Source organism: Lolium rigidum, chromosome 1 (assembly GCF_022539505.1).
Source record: "Lolium rigidum isolate FL_2022 chromosome 1, APGP_CSIRO_Lrig_0.1, whole genome shotgun sequence".
In the NCBI taxonomy this organism is placed as follows: Eukaryota; Viridiplantae; Streptophyta; class Magnoliopsida; order Poales; family Poaceae; genus Lolium; species Lolium rigidum.
The window spans coordinates 354364526-354386482 of NC_061508.1; the positions used below are offsets into that span (position 1 = coordinate 354364526).

The 21957-nt window shown below is 41.7% G+C and overlaps 1 pseudogene; it reads right to left on the minus strand.

The window, feature by feature from the left end:
- Positions 1–1221: 1221 nt before the first annotated feature.
- Positions 1222–12233, minus strand: LOC124665469 (annotated as a pseudogene).
- Positions 12234–21957: the final 9724 nt, after the last annotated feature.

Genomic DNA, 21957 nt, shown 5'->3' on the forward strand with positions numbered 1-21957 from the left:
AATTTCCTTGGCATGTCTTTTTGTTCCCGCTCTAAATTGACTTGACATGTAGACTGTATACGAAATTATATGAAAACAGACACTGATAACTAAATAAATTTAGTATCATCAAGCTGCTTTGGGTAACATTTCCAACACCAAACACTCGCATTCCCGCTCCTGCCCCCCGCCCCCTCGATCCTCGCCCCGCCCCCCCTCGAGCCCACTCTCCCCCGCCAGCGTGAACCAACAATCATTTTCTTTTAGGTGAGTGATGGACTTGGGCTTGCGGGTGTCCTTCTCGTCGGAATCCATTGGAAAGGCAAGCCGGGGGCTACACTAGGCGACACTCGTGAGTCGTGAAAATGGCGTATGGGTTCGCGTACAGCGTCTACTGCAACGGCGGATGCGGGCGTTCCTAAAGGAAAAGTTGTGTATGCTTCATTTTGATTGATCAGTGGGCGAACCCCAACATGGGGTGTGACAGTCAATGGGCGGTGAGGACACATTTTCGTTATTTATAACTGGCGCATCCGAACATAAGGGTGCTTGTGCAAATAAACAACAAGTGAATTTATCATTCTCATGTATATTCCGAAAATTGTACTAAGTCACATTTCATGTCGCGAGGCGTGCACCGGTTAAGTCCCGTCTAAAATTGTGCATAGAAAAATTAAAGCACATTTTGTTGGATGTATTATCGTAGTTGTATATCGCCCCAACAAAGAGTGTAGCCAAGTTCCTTTGCGAGTATTTCTGTCACACTCAAGGTGTCACAAGTCTTGAGTTAATTGGTTAAAATAGTTGTGGTGAATGAGCAAAAAGTGCATTGTTTGGAGGAACAATTTTGGTCGAGAGGGACACTCGACAACCTGATTTCGGTAGAGCTGCTAGTATAGGACATGTAGCTCTAGTGCATATACATATGTAACTATAAATGATAAAAGCTGCTTATTACATATACCCAAATATACGGTGAAACAAGATTACAATTGTTGTGAGCTTCTAATGCTTGTTTACACCTCTTAGCAATGCAGCCGCACACATATAGTAATTAGGTATTACAATTCCATCCGTGGCAACACATACTACTTGCATTACTATGGACCCTAACAATACTAATGGGTCTATAGTAATGCATAAAGCATTATACTTCCTATGTTTTCATATATATAAGGCCACTAAGTATTTCGAGCCAAAACTTTAATTAACAATTTACTCAATAAAATATAAGTTATATAACACCAAAAACATATAGTTGGAAGCATATTTTAAATATGAATCCAATAGTATACTTTTGGTAACATATACCTCATATTATATTGGTCAAATTATTAGTTAAAGTTCTACCTTGAAATGTGTGGTGGCCTTATATATAAAGGGAGTGTTACCAAATGGGTACTCATGGCAATTCGACTTTCCTATGGGCAATACGGGTTCTTCCCAGGTCCGCCATAGTAGATATAAGTGCCCCAGTCGTCACTAATACCATTTCGCACGTTATAGCAGTGGGGCTGCTCAGTTACCAACTGCAAATCATTTGGTGGTCTTAGATAGTTGGACGAATCTACCAGTTGGATGTTCTTCATGTGACTAGCCTTACCGAACCCTTCCTTGGGAAAATGTCCACTACCCATCCGAGTGGAAGTTTGGCCAGCATCAGGTGAAAATACCTCGCCACCCCACATGACAGAGGAAGCACTATCTGCCAAGTAGGAGAAGATGGAAGATGGCCAGTACCCCACATCAATGCTTCCCACTTGCAGCCACCAATTTCCCCCCTCGGGGTCCTGCAAGCCAAAATTACATCCCTCAAGTGCCAAAACCAGGAAAAAAAAGGAAAACTAATGGGCCAGGGTATCACTATGCATGAGTGGTTTTATGTGTTCCCTTCGTCGTGTTGCCCTTTGATGGCAATATTTTTTTTTTTTTTTGCGATTCTTGATGGCAATATAATGGAAGATCACCCCCACCCCATTGTATTTTGGGTCATGTTTTGACCACAAATTTGATGAATATAATACATTTTATATGTATTGTATACAATATAATAACTTCTTCCTATATGAATCCAACAATACAATTCTTATGGAATATACCTTATTTTTTGCCGGTTAAATATATGGTCAATATTAAACTCAAATTAAGATGGACATCTACAGAACCCAGATGCAGGAAGTGGCATGAAAACTATATGCATACTAGTGAGTTTCCATGCCGGTTCAATACTCTACTAACATGGATAGTATGGTAAAAACACTGGTGAAATGAAATTATTAAAAAAATCAAGACCTTTAGACCATCATGATGAACTACCCAGATGACCGCGCATCATAAGTCACACATTTTACGTGCAAAATGTGTGCATGTGCACTTTCCAAATAAGTTGATAATAAAAAACAAACATGAAGTAGGTTCAAATATGATATGGCTTATAGATATTGAGAGTAAAGGAGCTGATATGTAAATATATGAATAATAATAATAATATGTACAGTGAACCTTGAGAGACTATCACACGGTAAATTATTTGAGTACATGCTAATTGACTCAATCTAAACAGTCAAATCAGATAGAGAAAAATGCAAACTTCTAGGTAATTAGCGTATTAAAAACATCCACACATCCTCTTGAGGATGAATGCAACCAAACATTTAGGGTAAAAGGACTTCCTTCTATGATATACATGGCCATCATGTGGTGATGTAGAGCTTCCATAAAAGTGAACACAATTTGTAACAGTTATGAGTGTCAATCTACTTTTAAAATGTCTTAATTACTTTACCTCGCCCAGAAACAATGGCTGAAACTGAAGTACTAACATAAAATTTCATTTTTATCAACAGCTAACTTAAGGATATCAAAGTTTATTCTGTTTATTACCTTCCAAACTAAAATGTCGAAGTCATATTGTGTGCCACCATAGGTGGAGAAGATTGAGGAGATGCTGCCACCAATGGCGATCTGATTGTTTGTTTGGACAAACCCTGAGCATAGTAAGTTGTAGCATCCTGTTGTTTTATATGCATCACTCTACAACATTCCCCAACAACATGAAATTAGTACGTTTATGTTATTCCTGGCCATAAAAATAATGGCTCAAAATTAACAGTAACGAAGATAAAATGGAATGTGATATTTATCTTACAGTCCAATAGATGAAGAGTCTAGGATTGTTATCGCTATAGAAATGCGGGTAAACCTGCAATGTGTAGAGAGCATAGGGCCATTAGCCACAATGCCAGAGATTGCACAACTTACTGCACCATTACATAATGCTTGGTGATTATATAATTACAAAATGTGAGCTATCTATAAGGTTGACCACCCATGAATTGTTTATTAGGTGTGTGTGAGAGAGAGATAGAGGGAAACAAAGAGAGATTGAGGTTGTCCTTTTGCGACAACAAAAATATACAAGAAATACGACCTAAATATTTGCATAGAACTTGTTTCTCCCTTCCATCCATTGAGACTATTCAGATACAAAGTGATTTCTAACAAGTGTTCCAATTTCATGTAGTGTATGACATAATATTGTTTCCTATGGCCATGAAGTGGATGAAGATTTTATTCATTTTCCGGGTTAGGTTGCCTAAACTTAAGAACTCATGTCGTCTTCTTAAATTCAAAATTTACCTCCTATGAGCCACAATTCAGTGGCATGTATTGGGTGACATACAACCATTTTAGACAATAATGTTGTTGTAGAATCGGTCCCTTTTCTAGGTTAGGTTGTGTCAATCTCAACAACTTGTGTATTGTGAAAACTTCTAGGGAATCTAATTGTTTAATTTAGTTATGTGTTAATCCTCTTTTGAAAATTAAATATTACTACAAGGTATTGTACAGTGTATGGAAGTTGTCTTTAATAATTCCCGTAGATAACACGGTCGAGTATAAAGACAAGTGTTGTTTATATATACTCTATAGCTGTCTACATGCCCATCGCTCTTAAAACATTGCTGCTAGCACAACTTATGACATAAAATGTAGCGTATGATTGCAGAACCCAGTATAGCTGAATCTAATGCCCTGACACTTTCAACAACACACATATATCATGCACGCCTAACATGCAGAGTATTACTAGATCTACTATGAAAATAGGTATAAATTTTCACTTGGAGGTCTAACCTGCCATCCTGCTTCAATTGTATTGAGGTCATTGCCACTATAGGAACCCCCAATGATCCAAAGTTGTGTTAAGCTAAAGTCGTTGGCCCTCGAAATCATTGGTTGCCACAAATTGATGGAGATTTTAGTTCCGTAGCACTTATCAACCTGTGCAGATGCTACAGCATGCTGCTCAATGGGAGAGAAAACAATGTTAAATGATAAATTTCAGAAAAAAAAGAATTTGTAGTAGCAATTGAAAAAAGAAATTATTAATTGCTCGTATGAACCTTATTCTTAAATGGACTTATGTACCTGGTGTCCCCTCAATACATTGGGTGTCTCAGGGTTATCGATTGAATTGTTGTTTGGGATGCTCCCCGTCCTCTTCGTTCCATACCTCGTCATGGAACTGGCCCTTAGGACATCCTCTTCCTTGATCCTTCAGATTGGTATGGTGTTCTCAGGGCACTTTCCATTTAGATGCCATGTTTGGTTGATTGGATGGTGTGTGATGTGGGATTCATGATGCATATCTCCTGGGTGGCAAGATGGCCGCATCTGAAAGGTGGCATTGAGCTAGTGATATCATGGATGATATGCATGTGTGTGTGTGTGTGTGTGTGTGTGTGTGATACTAACTTGAGGGCATTGCAACTTATCTGCAATCAATAGTGAATAGGGCAACAATACTACAAAGTGTTACCTGGATAGTATGGTTTTTGAGGATAGGGTGGTCGAATGCAGGTTGTTTGGAGATGTGCACACAGTCTATGACATCTCCATCTGGGCTCTGTTAATTTCTGAGAATCAGTTGTTGGAACATTGTAGAAAAAAGAGAGAGCATATAGTACAAGCACACTAGAAAATATTAGATCTTTATACACTCTATCCACTCGTCTATTATCTACTAAAAGCAATATACTATGTATGACAGAGTCACCACGTTAATCCACATCATCATAAATAGTTTAATAGTTTGATATATTATTTGTGGCCATAATTAAAAGATAACAAAGGTCACGTAAAATTTTGATTGGTACAAATAACAGTCAACAATATAATGTCAGTATGAGGAGTTCTTTTCTCCCGTTTCAAAGTTTTGAGGTTTTTCGGCAAAAGAAACTTCGTCAAAGTGACTATTTTGAGATACACCATTTCTTACTTAGACTGCCCTTCATGTCTATGATCCCGATATGGTAGAAGACAAACCTTGAGAAATCTAGAGTAACATCATATATTTTAGAAAGCCAAATGGACTTCCCATAAAAACGTATTCATTCTCTGAATCAAGATGAAGGGTTGATTGAAGGCCATGAGCAACTCAAATCTTACATTACTAATTATTATAAAGGTCTGTTTGGTCCTTCGGATGAAAGCTTTTTTTATCTAACTGAGGACTTAACAGATGACATACCCCAAGTTTCTATTGAAGAAAATGGCCTGCTAACCGCACCTTACACTGAGGATGAGGTTCAGAAGGCAATTTTCCAGATGGAATGCAATAAAGCACCGGGTCCAGATGGTTTTCCAGCGGAGTTTTATCAAACCTTTTGGAACACTATTAAATCGGACCTTCTAGATTTGTTCAGTGATCTTCACACAGGACAACTAGAATTATTTCGTCTAAATTTTGGTGAAGTAATTTTGTTACCGAAGGTTAATGAGGCAAAAAGGATTCAACAATATAGACCTATTTGCCTCTTAAACGTCAGTTTAAAGATTTTCACGAAAGTGGCCACCATTAGACTTAATACGGTTGCGGATCATGTCGTTAGGCCATCACAAACCGCTTCATGCAAGGGAGAAACATCCTTGATGGTGTGGCGGTTTTACATGAGACGGTACATGAGATGCATACTAAGAAATTAAATGGGGTTATATTAAAATTAGATTTTGAAAAGGCTTATGACAAGGTCAAGTGGTCTTTCCTTCAACAGACACTCAGGATGAAAGGTTTTTCTCCTGAATGGCGCGCTCTAATAAATGATTTTGTGTTTGGAGGTAGTGTGGCAATTCGGGTTAATGATGACACCGGCCATTATTTCCAAACACGAAAAGGGTTACACCAAGGGGATCCGTTATCACCTATGTTATTCAACATTGTGGCGGATATGCTGGCGATACTCATAGAGCGGGCCAAGTCTGATGGTCAGATTGAAGGTGTGATTCCACATCTGGTTGATGGTGGTTTATCTATCCTTCAATATGCCGACGATACAATTCTATTTATGGATCATGATCTCGATAAAGCTCAAAACCTGAAATTAATTTTGGTGGCATTTGAGCAGTTGTCGGGATTGAAAATCAATTTCCATAAAAGTGAATTGTTCTGTTTCGGTGATGTCCAAGATGATACAGCTCTCTATACAGAGTTGTTTGGTTGTGGGCAAGGCCAATTTCCTATTCGCTATTTGGGTATTCCGATTGATTATCGGAGACTTACGATTGCCGAATGGAAAATAGTGGAAGAAAGATTACAGAAACGCCTTAGCAGTTGGAAAGGTAAATTGCTGTCCCAGGGAGGAAGATTGATACTCATTAATTCGGTACTAAAAAATATGGTACTGTATATGTTATCATTCTTCCTATTGCCAAAAGGAATTCTGCATAAACTTGATTATTATCGATCCAGATTCTTTTGGCAAGGGAACGGCGAGAAAAGGAAGTATCGACTGGTCAAATGGAGTATAGTTTGTAGTCCCAAAGATCAAGGTGGGCTTGGAGTTCATGACCTAGAGGTCAAGAATTCGGCGCTGCTGGGTAAATGGCTTTTTAAGCTCCTTACCGAGGATGGGATTTGGCAAACTATTCTTCGGATAAAATATATAGGCTCCAAGACGTTATCCCAAGTGGTTTGGAAACCTGGGGATTCACACTTCTGGGCTGGTCTAATGGCGACAAAAAATGCCTTTTTTCGCCATGGAACTTTCTCAATTAAGAATGGAGCACAGATACGATTCTGGGAAGATGCTTGGTTAGACAATGCACCCCTAAGCGAACAGTATCCTGCGTTGTATAGTATCGTTCATCGCAAAGGAGATACCATTGCTACAGTAATGGCTACCTCTCCTCCGAATGTGACGTTCAGACAAGTTTTGCTAGGACAGAGGCTATTGGCGTGGAATACCTTAATTCAAAGGCTGGGGGGTATTATTTTATAACCTGAACCCGATGAATTTAGGTGGAATTTACACGTAGATGGTTCTTTCTCGGTCAAATCTTTATACAATGCTATACTTCATTCTGATGTACCAGTGGATAATAATAAGAAAATTTGGAAGATGAAGATACCATTAAAAATAAAAATATTCGGATGGTATCTTCGTCGAGGTGTCATCCTCACCAAAGACAATCTTGTTAAGCGGAATTGGCAAGAAAGTAAGCGATGTGTTTTTTGTCACCATGATGAAACAATTAAACACCTCTTCTTCCAATGCCAGTTTGCGAGATCTATTTGGTCTGTCATCCAAGTAGCGTCTACCTTGTACCCTCCGACTAGTGTGGCCAATGTCTTTGGCAATTGGCTTCATGGTATAGATTCAAGGTTTAAGTTGCTTCTTAGGGTGGGGGCGCTAGCAGACGCTTTGGCTAAGTAGAAATGACAAGATTTTTAATGATAAAAATTGCTCTTTGTTGCAGGTCATCTACAGGTGTACAGGTATTCTCCGTTCGTGGTTACCTCTTCAGCGCATGGAGAACCGAGACCTATTTACGGAGGTCTGTACACGGTTGGAGGCTACGGCGAGGGATACATTTTCCCTACATGGGTGGCAGCATAGTCTACGGATTGAAGTCCCACCCACACCTTAGGCGTTATATGCTTCATCGTTTCGATATGTATTTCGCCTAGTTTTCTTTTTCAAGCTTGACTTTTTTCTGGACCTAAAAAGACTCATAAACGGCTGTGTGCACCCTGGCTGTGCAGAGGCTGGATGTAATTGCTTATCAAAAGTAATAAAGCATCCTTTATCAAAAAAAAATGAAAAAATTGGACCCTAAGATCAATACATGTGGCCTGATGCACAACTCTAACTACGCTAAGATCTCTTAGTGGAGACACCTAAAGCCTTCATGGATCGACTACTAACGAAGAAAATCCAAAACAAGAAAAGATGGTCCATACGAACCACCAGCTCCATTACTCATGTTGTTGCGATGACCACACCACAACGGGGAGCCAACAACCCTTACTAACTATGAACGACACCCTCATCATAATCAGGATGCCATCATGAAGTTCATGTAAACAAGGTTCTCGAAACTACAATTTGAAGGTTGATCAATGGTTCCATATCCCCCAAGGCCTGATAGGCACATGAATATGACAATATATGGTGGGGAGATGTATAGGATCGAGAGACAAGTCCTCAGACACACGATTCCAAGTAATATACTGCGACAACCATACTAGAAAGAACACAATAAAAGTAAAAGAACTGACTCGGGCCATATGATGTCGTATGAACCATCATTTCATGTCGCATTGAACCACGAACCGAACAATGAATGTATTTAGACTACATGTCAGAGGTTAGCAGTGTTTCCCTTGAGTTTTCAATGTTACACAGGATATTAAAGGTCATCAGAGCTAAGGACATTAGAACTGTGGATTATTCATATGGCCATGCATCTTGGAGTGAAATTGTTATCAGAGAAAAACTCTAAATTCTACACTAATGTAAGAAAAAATAAAAGTACTTTGAAGCCGCATTGTCAGTGACAAGATAAGGGTGAAACTCATATTGTTTATTGCCACATACTCGACACATTGATTATCTCAAGTGCTATGGCAATTGACCATAATCAAGAAATTCTTAAATCAACTCTACGCATTAATAAAATAATACAGATGAAGAAAAGAGATATATTATAGATTCTCATGATTGAAGTTGCATTCCGGGGAATGTATATATTGGAACACCAAATATATCAGAACTTAGAGGTCGTCATCTATTTCATAACGGTTTAGGTCGATGAGATGAAGAAATAAATCCATAAATTAAAATTACCAATGTTACATGTTAAGTTGACTTACCTATTAACTAGGATTTTTTTTGTTTCACATCATGGAGAAATATTACTTCGCTATTCCAGTGGAAAGAACATCTGATAACAATCTGTCTACACATTGCTAAGATTTAATGATCATTAAGTTTTAAAGTATAATCACAAAAATGGATGGTATTGCCTATGCAAGGATATTATATTTTATACGTATAAAGTAGAATACAAGAGGGATATACTCCAAGAGCCATATACATCCACTTTGTTAAAACTATTTACACGGTTGGAACCAAAGATCACAAGCCATAAAATTATGTAATTCAATCGATGGAATATGTGGCAAATATGACTCTTCAAACAAATTGTACCAATTGAGTTTGTGTAAAACACAAACATTTAGAAGTTCAATCTAGGCAAATGATTTTTTTAACACTGGAAATGTGATACCTTGATTGTAGCATATATTATCATGGCCATAGAACCATATATGTTAGTGTCAATGAACTATAAATTTATTTTCTGTTTAGTTTCAAGAGTAAATATGATGCCCTCGCTTTTGCCAGGGCCACTATGCTAGTTTTTTTTTAGTAAAGAGAGTATAATAATGCTAAGATGGTAATAATTACACCCAACCGAGACGATCCACAATATAGAATAAACAATATGATTTGTTTCTGACTGAGTGCAATTTTAATAGGCCGCGACCCTCTATTTATACCTCGGAATCATGTACATGTTCTATTGCCATGTTTTCGAAAGAAAAAACTTGCCTGAAAAATCAATTTCGTAACACATATTGATCTGATCACATCTACACATCTGGACAACTTATCTTTCTGAACCAAATCTTATTTGGATTTGTTAATTTTAGCGCACATGAATATCTCAGGGTGGTTTCATCCACGGTTAACCTTGGTTTATGTCTGATTAGTCACTGAATATATTACTAGAGCTGTCATACAAATTGGTCAAGTGGTTTATATTTGAGTTTGACCGAAATTATATGCCATGTATTCGAGGCCGGAAGGGACTAAGAGCATCCCCACTCGTTGGCGCTCCCCACGCCCAAATCCGGCGAAATTTTCGTCCGGATTGGAGGAAGATTTGGCGTGGGGAGTAGCAGTTTCCCAGCCGCGTGCCCAGGCGAAGTCGACGAGGCGAATTGAAAAAACAGAAACTTGACAAACTACGGCTAAAAACGGGTGAATATAGACTAAATTTAATGATATTTACTACATAACGGGCGGAGTTCATACATAGAGGCCGAGTCGACTATATTTCGAATTCGGCTAGGGAAATCCAAATGCTAATTTTAAAACACGGCGCTCTACATGCCCAAATGGCGGTAGAACACCGTGTAGTCGCCGCCGTCGTCGTCGGAGCCGTCGTCGTCGTCGACCTGCGGCGGCGCGGCTCCGGCCGCCGCTGCCCTGGCCGGCGTCTCCCCACCGAGGCGGGGAAGGCTTGTACCATTCGTCGTCCGACGCTTCGAGGTCGACGAATGGGACGGCGGCGGCGGTTGGAGCGGCGTTGGAGCGGCGGCGTGGCCGGCGCGGGCGGCGAGTCGCTGCGCGGCGGCCAGGTCCAACAGCCTCGCCTGCTGCTCCGCCTGGCCGGCGCTCCCGGCCGCGCTCGGCTCCGGTCCGGTGCGGCGTCGTCCGCGCGCTTCTCCTCCTCCATGTCCTGAAGCGATCTGGCGATCGCCTCCGCCATCGCTGCGTCCTCCGCGCGCTTCGCCTCCTCCTCGGCGAGCTGGTTTGCGGCGGCGGCCTCTTTCTTCGTCCTCTTCCGGCCGCCCTGCGGCGCGGAAGGCTGGTCGCGGATGACGAGGGCGCCGCTGCTGCGCCCTCTGGTCGGCGGCGGAGACGCCGGCTCCTCCCTCTTCACCGGCGCCAAGGACGACCTCGGCGCCGATCCGGAAGACGATGAGCTGGCAGCCATGCGCCGTGGCTGCCAGACGTTTCCCCGGCGGCGGCTCGTCGACGCCCTCGATGCAGGGGGCATCGTGAGCACCGGAAAGTTTCCGCCCTCGATGTGATCAAGGACGTTCGCCAGCGTTCTATCCGGCGCGCTCCACCACCGTCGTCGTCCCGCGGCGTTGTTGCGCGCAGGCGGAGGTGGCGGGCCATCGTAGGCCGCCGGCTCCGCTCCCACCGCCGAAGGAAGTATGAGTTCCAGCGCGTGTAGTTCTCGGGGTGGTGGCGCGGGTCGGCGCGCTCCTCGTCCGTCATCGTCGGCCGCGCCTCCTCGATGGCGGCGTCGAGGGCGTCGCCACGAGGCGGCGGCGGGATTGGTGCGCCGCCACGGCTGAGTCGCCACCCGCCGCCGGGAGGCCTCGTGTCGGGCGGGCAGGGGTACCCCGCCTGGTGGAGGAGGTGCCCTCCCACCGACGGAGCGTCCGGCGGGGAAGCCATTGGAGGCTGCGCCGTCGTCGTCGGAGAACGCCATCTTCGTTGGAGGTGGCCGGTGAGTGGAGGGGGAAAATGGAGGAAGAGTGGAGCAGGGGCGTCGCGGCGAGCGGCCCGGCCTTAAATAGGAGCGGCGGGGCGCGGCGAGCGCCGGCGATTAATGCGCGCGGAAGACGATGCGTGGGCGAATGACGATGCGACGGCGTAACTCGCCGCGTGGAAGCTACGCGGCCGGCGAGTGCAGACCGGCGGCAGGCTTTCACAGCGCGCGGAAGACGATGCGATGAGGACGACGATCGGTTTCTCTCGCCGACAAGTTGGAGCCACCAGATGCGCGGGAAGTTGCCTCGCCGTTTCGCGCGCTTTCGTTTCGTCCGGAGTCCCCGAGCGCTCCCCGGGGGGCCGGGGATGGCGTGGGATCGCCGGATGGATTTAGGCCCAAATCCGGACGAAAACGAGGAACCGGGGGCGCGACTGGACCGAATTACGCCGTCCGGATGGAAAAAACGCTCGCCGGGGGCCTGTTCGGGGGGACGAGTGGAGATGCTCTAACGATGAACCAAGAATGTATACCTGAATGGTGGCAAGAGGAGGTTTGTTGAGCCGCCTGAGGAAGCTTCGCACCTCCCGCCGCCTCTCAGGAGTCGCCGGCGCTGCAGCCACCTGCCCCCGCGAAAGGAGAAGCGTGAGGGCCACGACGAGCGCGACCAAGCATGCTGGCATCGCTGCCATTGAGCACCGGCCGTAGGTACGTTGCGTGTTGAGTAATGCCAGAGATAGTCAAGCTTGTTGGTGTTGGTGTGTGTTTTGCTGCCAGGCTATACCTATATATATACACGAGCGATCGAGATTAGCCCAGACTGTTATGCCGCCAGTACTTTCTACACACTAACGTGACATGATTAATGAGAAAGTAACATTGCACATAACTCCCGCCTTCCCACTGAATTTTTCTTAGATTTATCAAAATTTAGATATATCCACATGTGAGAAATCTGTGACATAGCAGTCAGCAAGCAAGCAAGCAGACACAGCAAGATTGTATATACTGGAGTGCTTGTCCGCGTCCAACTAGAATTCTCTGCCTCGCTTCCATGGACGTGCGGTGCATGTCCGCGTCTAATTGGAATTCTTAAGCAAGTTGAGCACTTAACGTAGAATTTCGTGTTGCTTCCATGGGACATGCGGTGCATGTTCCAGTGGTAATATATCGCTCGGGCCAATGTTCGGTAACTCGGCACTGCGTTGCTTTTCGCCGTGTGGCCGCCCGCAAACTGCACGATATGACTCCGTACGTGGATGACGTTGAGGTTTGCGTCCTGCCATTTTCTGGACGTGCGGTGCATGATATGTCTCATAATTAACAACTACTCCCTCTATTCCACAATATAAGAAGTTTTAGGAAGCTAAAACAACTTCCTAAAAGGTTTTATATTGTGACAACAAACTAAAATTATTTGGCATATACTCTATAAATCACATTAATGTGGAGAACAAAGCTAAGCTACTTCATTATGTACAATGGGATCCCCGCTGGAAAGCACTCCCATTCAAAAATCAATGACATGTGCACTAACAAATAAGTAACAAAAACTCTGGTAAGAAATTATCACTGCCGGAAAATCGGTTTTTGTTCAGTGGCGGCTTGTTCGCCGAGTGTAGAAGGTTCAGAAATTGGCAAACATGTCTCTTTATCGAGTGTGCTCCCAAAAAAAACTCACGGTTAATAAGTACCACTCGGCAAACACATGAGAAAACACATGGCAAAAGAACGAACTCCGCAAAAACAAAACAAAAACACTGCAAACTTTCAGTAAAACACGCAGCAAAGAGATGGTCATGACAAACCTTAGGGACACGCGGTGGCGGATGGTAGTCCATTGCCGAATGTCACCTAACGGACATGTGGCAAAGCTTTGGAACTTTTCCCACCAACTTCTCCTTGTGTGAGGGGAGGGCTTCACACCATTTCATTGTCGACTATTTTTGTCAAAACATTCAGAAAAATAAGACTTCCTATTTCCCACCAAAGAAAATTCTTTCCCTCGTATGGTTGCCCAGTGTCGTTAACAAATACACTCAACAAAGATATTCCCACCCTTTATTTCCCACACTTTCTTTCCCGCCATACCTCAGCCCTGGATCCTATATATAGGCCATCCCGTAGCCACATTCTTCTCACTCAGTGTAGGCGATGTTTCACAAAATACCTCCCCCTTGTCATGTGATGTCCAATATATACAAGGCCTCCACAAGCCCCCTTTTGGTGTAACCCGACTCAACCATCTGTTTTGTTACAAACCATCCGAATCGGTTACTCTTTGTTTGTCGAATACAAATTAGGACGAGTCGATTCATATCTAAGGGGCATGTTATATCCAAAATATACAAGGATAGCACAAGATGCTTTGGTATAACCCAACTCAACCATCTGTTTTGGTACAAACCAATCGGTTCATGTGTTATTTGGATTCAAAACCCACTTGGTGTTCCTAAAAAATACAGCGGGAAAGTTATAGTTCCTCAAAATATATACTCGGTATTTCTCAAAAATACATAGGTAATATTTTTTTCTTACATAGGTAATGTTGGGATAAAAGATTACGGGGGAAAAGAGCAGGCAATTTTTAAGCATAGGGATAAAAGGGCAGGAATATAAGGCAGGAAAAAATCCGGGAAATTTTTGCCGGGTCATAGCACCCATTTTAGGCCTGTTTAGACGTGAATCTTTTTTTTTTGAGAATGTTTAGACGTGAATCTGGCCACCTTAGCCAGAGACTGGAATTTGGCCACCTTATGTGTAAGGATTTTCTTTTGCTCCCGTAGCCAAGGCAAAAGTCTGACGGCCTTACCCAAGGCAAGAACTTTGCTGCCTTACAACAAGAAAATAATCTAGCGGCCTTATCCAAGGCAAAAGTAAATTGTCGCTAATAAAAAAGACTAGCATTATTGATTAAATGTACTACCTCCATACCGGTTTAATAGGCAAATACGCATTTTGAGGAGAAGTTTGACTACAAATTTGGTCAACAAAATATGAGATATATGATACAAAAATTATACCATTGGATTCATATTAAAAATAGGTTTCTAATAGTATAATTTTTGTGATACATATTTCATATTTTGTTGACCAAATTAGTAGTTGAAGTTTTTATCGAAATGCGTAATAGGCCTATAATCCGGTATGGAGGTAGTAAGTTGTACGTACACTCTCTTCGAGGTTGAAGGCCTATCCAAAAAAAAACTGGTTGCAAATTAAAGTTGATCAGCAAGTATATTGCGAATGGGTCAGGATATGGCATGTGATTTTTTAAAAATAATCAGAAACACATTTGAAGTTTAACAATTTCAACGTATGATTTTTACAAAGTACGTATATGTAAATATTAACAAACAAATTTGTTTATTTGGGTACACAAAAATACGATATATGGGTCTATAATAATGAATAAAACATTTATATAGACCCGCATATTTGTTTTTTCCTCATAGGTCGCAAACAAATGTACTGACATAACTTCTGATGTGACTGTAATTGTTTATATGTATATGCAGGATTTATTTATATTCTAACGTTCTAATATATTATTTTTTGGAAATATTTTTTTCTGAAATGTCCATGTCATATCTCTTATGAGAATTAAACTTTTGAGTAACATAAGTAGTTTGAGGGGAGAATGTCATGTGCCCACTGTCACATGGGCCGTCGGATGGATGTAAATATGTAATGGCTGGAGAGATGGGCAGCAGCAGACTCGCAAGCCCAGTTCGCAATATCCAAAACAAATGTTGGACCGAATGGACAGGAGGTCATCCATCTACTTAAGCAAGGGGACGACACACGAAATGGTGGTCGATGAACTGGAACCTGAAACGGCTTTGTATCCTTATCCCCTTGCTGAACCTCTCCCCTCACCTCTGCTCTAGGCTCCCCGTCCCCTTCTTGCTGAAATTCCCTTGTATTATCTGGATTTTGTGTGAGATATTCATAACCAGTAGTAGATCCTGACATGGCGCCGGCAAGCAGCCCCTTCTCTTCCTTCAGTTTTTTTGTATGTATTGTGTTTCGCAAAAAAAAAAAAACTTGTCGTGGTGTTCCATCTTCTTGTTATCATCATCTCAACCACGACTACCACCGCGCCGTCAGTTTTGTTGCTACTGATGGAGCCTTCCCCGTTCTTCTTCCTCTCTTCAAGGATCTATGCCTCCGGGTGAACGTGAGAAACAAGTATCATCTTCTCGCCTTCGTTGTCGCCATGATCATCACAATGCACCGACTCGTTCTCCTCAAGTGAGCGCAGGTGGCCATTAGCGGTAGCCATCTATGAAAGAGGGCTAGACAATTATATTCAACACCTTCCCTCACATCTAGGTCAGTGGGCCTCTTTTTTAGATCTCGCACGGGCTTTAGACGTGTATCCTTGATTTTTTTAGGGTGGCAGCAAATATTTATTTTAAATACTGCATTGACTAGGATCTAAACCCAGGACCTTGTGCTCTGATACCATATGGAATTGCATGCTCTAGCCAGTTCAACCAAAATACCGATTTGATGACCGATCTGATGGAAGATGGCTAGACAGTGTATTTATATTCAACACTCCCCCTCACGTTTAGGCTATTTTTAGTTCTTAGCGTGGGTTCAGTGTATTGCAAAATCTTTATTTTTATTTTTTTAATACTGCGTGAGCAGGGACTTAAACTTAGGACCTCTTAGCTCTGATACCATGAAAGATTGTTGTACTAGCTAATTAAACCAAAAGTTCAAACTGATGGAAAGAGATTTTGCAATTATATTCAACCATCGGCATATTGTTCATGTTGCCCCATTGCTCGATGGTTCCATGATCTGCGACTGCGAGAACCGATCAGACACACACGGCTGCAAAGAGGCGATTCACCACGGCACGATCGGGCAGCTTCTCTCCAAGCGACCTGAACTTTGTAGGGTTTTTTTCGATAAAGATATATGTAGGTTTGTATTAAAAAAATTCTAAAAAGTCATATAGGTACTACGAACTTTGCTAGATTGATTCTGCCACACATGTACGAGGTCGGGTAGAGAAAAGACACGCTGCACAAGTTAACTTCGATCAATGAGACCGCGCTATCTCGATCGAGTCCCTCACTCAATACTTGTCCCATCCGCAAGAAAACGCCTACCCGCCGCGATCTGAAACCCTGCGAGGAAGAAGAGCTGAATCCCATCGGCATCATCCAAGTCCCGAATCGCCTCGATCGCTAAAAAGAAAATCAAGGAGGAGTCATGTCTCGCCTCTTCTCCTCGGTGATGAATAGTCTCCTCCCTTCGTTTTACTAACAAAGATGTACAACTCCTCCCTCATGTTTCTCATCCCGATCCGGTCAGTGTACAGAGGGGTCTCGCCATCTTTTACGGCCTTTGCGGTGCTGCTGCTGGTGTGGCGGCGGCTGCGTTCACCGGTGACCAGCAAGCCTCGGCATATCTCAGGAAAGGCCCACACGATGATGAGTCAGGTAGATTCCTCCTCGTCGTCGTTAATTAGCTCCGTCTCATGTCAGCACCTCATATACATACATGTTGCTATTGCGTAACTAGCTGCTCGCAAGGAGGAGGAGGACATGAAGGCGAGGTTCGAGGATTGGGCGAGGAAGAATAACAAGGCATACCGAGACGAGGGGGAGAAGGCTGCGCGGTTCCAAGTGTTCAAGGACACCGTTAAGTGGATCGAATCGCAGCCCCCATCTGCCGAGAAGGGGTTGCTTCCAAATATAAGCTACTTCGCCGACTTCACAGTTCAAGAGCGCGAAAGGATGACGCTCGGTGAAGCCAAGAGTTCCAAGAGGAGATGAAGGAACTCAGGACCAAGAGTTCCAAGAGGAGATGAAGGAACTCAGGACCAAGCGAGAGAAAGGTCTCTTCTTTTGCAATTTGTTTCTCCTTAAATATATGCATGATGATGCACTTGTCAGACTGAATCATGCATGCATGACTTTACCCTGTTTTATTTTTGATGTCAGATTGGACATATTGTGGTTGGCATAGGTTTTATGACTTTACCCTGTTTTGGACGAACACTCATCACTAAATTAAGTATTTTGTTCCGTGACTTCCGTCCCTCCCTCCATGTAGTAACACTAGCTTGAACATACCCTTCTTCCCGTGCCAACCTCCATCGGATTTGTTCGAATTTTCCGATAAAATCAGATCTTGTTATATCTATGTCTGGTTCTACCTTATTACTAAGTGGTTGGATTTATAAATTGTTGAATTTCCAGTAGACTTGGTCCGTTGGTGATCACTTGACTAGGTTGACCTTGTCGTTCCAGTCAGTAGCAACTACCAACTGCATGCGCATTAGTAAGAGCACTCAAGTATGTCCTGGCAATTAGAATAAAAATAAAAAAAGTTTGCTTTGTGGATAGATGATCAAACATAAATTTATTCAGTTTTACAGCCATCCATAGGGCATTTCAGTTTGCTAGCTGTGCACTCAAATTATGTATGACTTTACCCTGTCCGTTTCGGATGTCAAACTGGACCTGTGGGTTTTACGGAACCTCACCTCCCAAGGACCATACACTCATCACTAAATATGTCATGTTGTTTCCTCCCTCCCTGTCGTAACTCTAGCTTGAACATGCTCTTAATCCCATACCAACTTTTGCATTCCACTCAATAGGCAGTAACAACTCCGCCTTCATGTCCTGGTTATTGTTCAATTTGAACAAGAAAGTTTGTTTTGTGCACAGTTCAAATATTAATGGAGTCAGTTTTATAGCCTCCATCCACTGGGCCTTCCAGTCTGCTAACTTGTAACTTTTGCACGAAAACAGGAGAGTCACTGTCATGGAGGAAGCCAGCCGTGAAGCAGGGCGACATGAGCGCAAAAGTCTCTGCCTAGAATGGTGTCTCCGGTGCAAGTCAAGCAGTGGTGATGGTGTAGTTAAAACTAAATAACTCAGCACCACTTTAAGCTTGGTGATGTGTTAATCTGAACCATGTGTGGCTGGTGTTGTTAAAATTAAGTAGCTTGGGTACTGCTTTAAGTTTGCTGCTATGTTAATCCGAACCATGTGTGGCTGGTGTAGTTAAAGTTAAGTAGCTTGGGCACTGCTTTAAGTTTGCTGCTATGTTAATATGAACCATGTGTGGATGTAGTTAAAATTATGTAGCTTGGTTACTGCAAATTTTCTGCTATGTTAACCTGAACCATGTGATGACCAATATTGTGTGCTCCATCCTGTCACTGCGATTGTTGATTCCAATATTTGTATTTCATTGTGCCCGTATGTACATTATGTTATCAACACAAAGTTTGTAGTACTCTTACTTGGGCTGACACAGAGTCTTTTATACTGACCCTAATGTTTTCCCTGCTACTGACTTAACCTGTCATTCATCCAACAAGTTAAACACAGGGGGATTAGGGATTCTAATTTCATGGCTTGATGCATTATTTGCACATAACAGTTTGCTTGAGTAAGCACCATCTGCTCTTGGGCACCTGCTGTCAATCTGTAAGGACTCCGTTGTTATTGCCAATTACATTCCTTAGTTCTTATGGAATTCAGATGCCCAACGCGTTGTACCCCGGCTACAAGACTTTCCTATGTTTGCCAAGAATGCATTTCCTTTTTTTAGTGCCACAAGAATGCATCAATCAAAATAGTAGATATCACACATGCCACGATAGATAGATCACCAACTAAAAAGTGATTTTATTTACACTTCAGCATAATTTTGGTGAGCTGTGATTGTGAAAATTTCATTTGTGAAACTTCTCTCTATTGCAACTAAACTATATATGAATTGAGAAATATATTAACTATTTCCTGCAGTTGAGTTTTTATTTATCAACTAGAATTATTTAGTAACTTCAGTCCAGTTCTGATTTGTCCCTACATGTTGTACATTCATGTTCCACACTAGTATAGTTGTTTTTTTTTTCTGGCCAACCATAGTATGGGGATTTGCTAAGAATTTATTAACATGCCAATTAGGCATTTATTTATTGCATCCACCTTGGTCTCTGGACTATATGCTATTGTTCAGTTCCTAATTAACGGTGCAAGTTTTTTCTTGCTACATAATTGCTATTAAGTGATGTTAACAACACTATTTTGCTAAATCAAGAACGTTGTTTGTGCCCATTTGAGCTATATTACACTATATGATATTTTCTAGGGACTTCAGTTTGTTCAGCCCAAGGCAAACCGCATCACTTATCTACAGAAATGCTCAAAATTGACATGGCTTGAAGGTAATAATACTGCTCAACTACAAATAATTGTAGTTTGTGTTCGGTGTCTTGATAATGCATCCATTTATCTGGCACATAAAACATTTGTAATGAACGTCTCCACCTGTTTTGAGAAAGTTACTTAATATGTAAGGATTAGTGCTATTAGCATTTTCTGATGCGAAGGAAAAAAAATATTTGAAAATTATAACCTACTAGAAAGGGATGGCACATCCATGTTTTCTGATGGTTGTTCCCGTGGAGGCAATGCTTATCATAGGCTCTCTTCGAGGCTCCGTTGAGGCACTTGGAAATTTTATTTATTTATAAATTTGAATATTTCATCGTATTTCTAGAGAACGCAACATATATGGGCTCACACAACTATGCTTTCTTTTATCTTACACAATTCTTTTTAAGGAATTACAGCAGGAGAGACTCCTACTGCTCATATATATTAAAAAACTAGTTTACATCACATTTAAAAATGCCATGGAAAGGCCATGGCTCATGCCTTCAACTCTAGACTCTCAAAGTTGGAACTAATCTTACACCAACTATTGTTGTGTATGTCATCTTCTGTATCAATTTCTCACAATACTGCACCATATGTGTGCGACCGTTAGAAAGATCATCTTGAATGCTAGCTCATTCATGTATAGCCATACAAAAAACTTCTTTGGTTCAGTTATTTTCATACAGTAATTCAGATAAATCTATCTTTGTTTTACCATACATGAATTCACATATGAGGTACACCCATCTTTGTCCTTTTATGCACGAAGGTACATGCATCTCTGATGGTTTTTTCATGTTGGGTGTCTAATGAGTTGATTCTTAGGAACTTAGGCAGAGAAAGATTTGGCTATGAATAACATGAATCAATTCATCAGACAAAATTGGCTACGAATAACATGATATAGCATGTGCTCTTATCTACGATTCTTCGAGCTGGCTATTCTTTCTTTTATTATCTTCCTAGAGTTGTATTCTTATCTTGAACACAAACTATAGCCTGTGAGGTGAGCTACCTTCTGATAATTACATCATGGTGTCTATCTGTCATTCTGAAGGTGGTATCATTTATTTTAGAAGCCAGTCTTCAAATATCATAAAGTTTGATCACACACATCACTGTTTGTATCATGGCGTCTATCTTACATTCATGATTGAACGAGATAACTGTTGCCCTATACTGAACTAACCTGGCACAAATATCAGTAAGATATCTCCTTTCATTAAATGTTACTAGCTCACATAAAACTTAGCGTCATGTGCCAACTGTTGGACTAATTTGCAACACCATCGGTTCTGGCCACGCCTCTCACTCTCCTGGATGAAGGTTTCAGTATAATCAGTGTCCCTTTTAAGATCAAGAAATTTCAGGCGGTGCAGAGTTAGGATATGTTTTTTCTCCAAATATATTCAGATGCTCTTATTGATGCAACAATAATTTAAATATTAGAGGTAAGAATAATTAGGTGAAAGTAGCAGCTAAATTGCTTTTGTTGTAATGCATGGACAGTGCAGGGTTTGTACGCTTGGATGTTGCGGCTTATGCTAATATGCCGATGGCTATTCCAAGTTTGTGTGACTCATCACTACTTCTTTATCTCACATATTTACCAGTTTGGAGAAATAAAGGCATGTATAATATTGTTTCATTGAAGGATCATGTTCTTTTTTTTATCAATTGCTTAGTTATGCTCCCATTTTTCAATTGATCTCCAACCATTAGTGATAGATAGTTTAAGAAGTCTCACATCATTGTGCAGTTTGATCGAATAATGGCTCGGGATAAGCCCATTGCGGTGTGTTCATAATAGATAGATTTCTTTCATCAGTTTAATATCTCTGCCAGTATGACTAGATGGAGTTTCAGGATTGTGACAATTATTTAGTTCTGCTGTAACTTTGTGTTATTCAACCTTTTAAGGAATATTTTACGAGGGTGTGTGTAATATCACTATCACTATGACACTGATGGAGTTTCAAGAATGTGATAGTGGGATGTGTTTCGAGAGAGTATCTTCTTTGGTGCATCTGCAACGGTTTTGCATGGTCTCACGGTCAACCTAAACTAAATAAGTAGTTTTATGTGCTTTAATCCTCATTCGAAATACTAGGTTTGCTTTTAAGTTGGAAAGCTTGCTAACTTGTGTCAATATTAAGGAACGACGGCGAGATTTTCTTATAGCATGATGCAAGTAAAAATTACCACC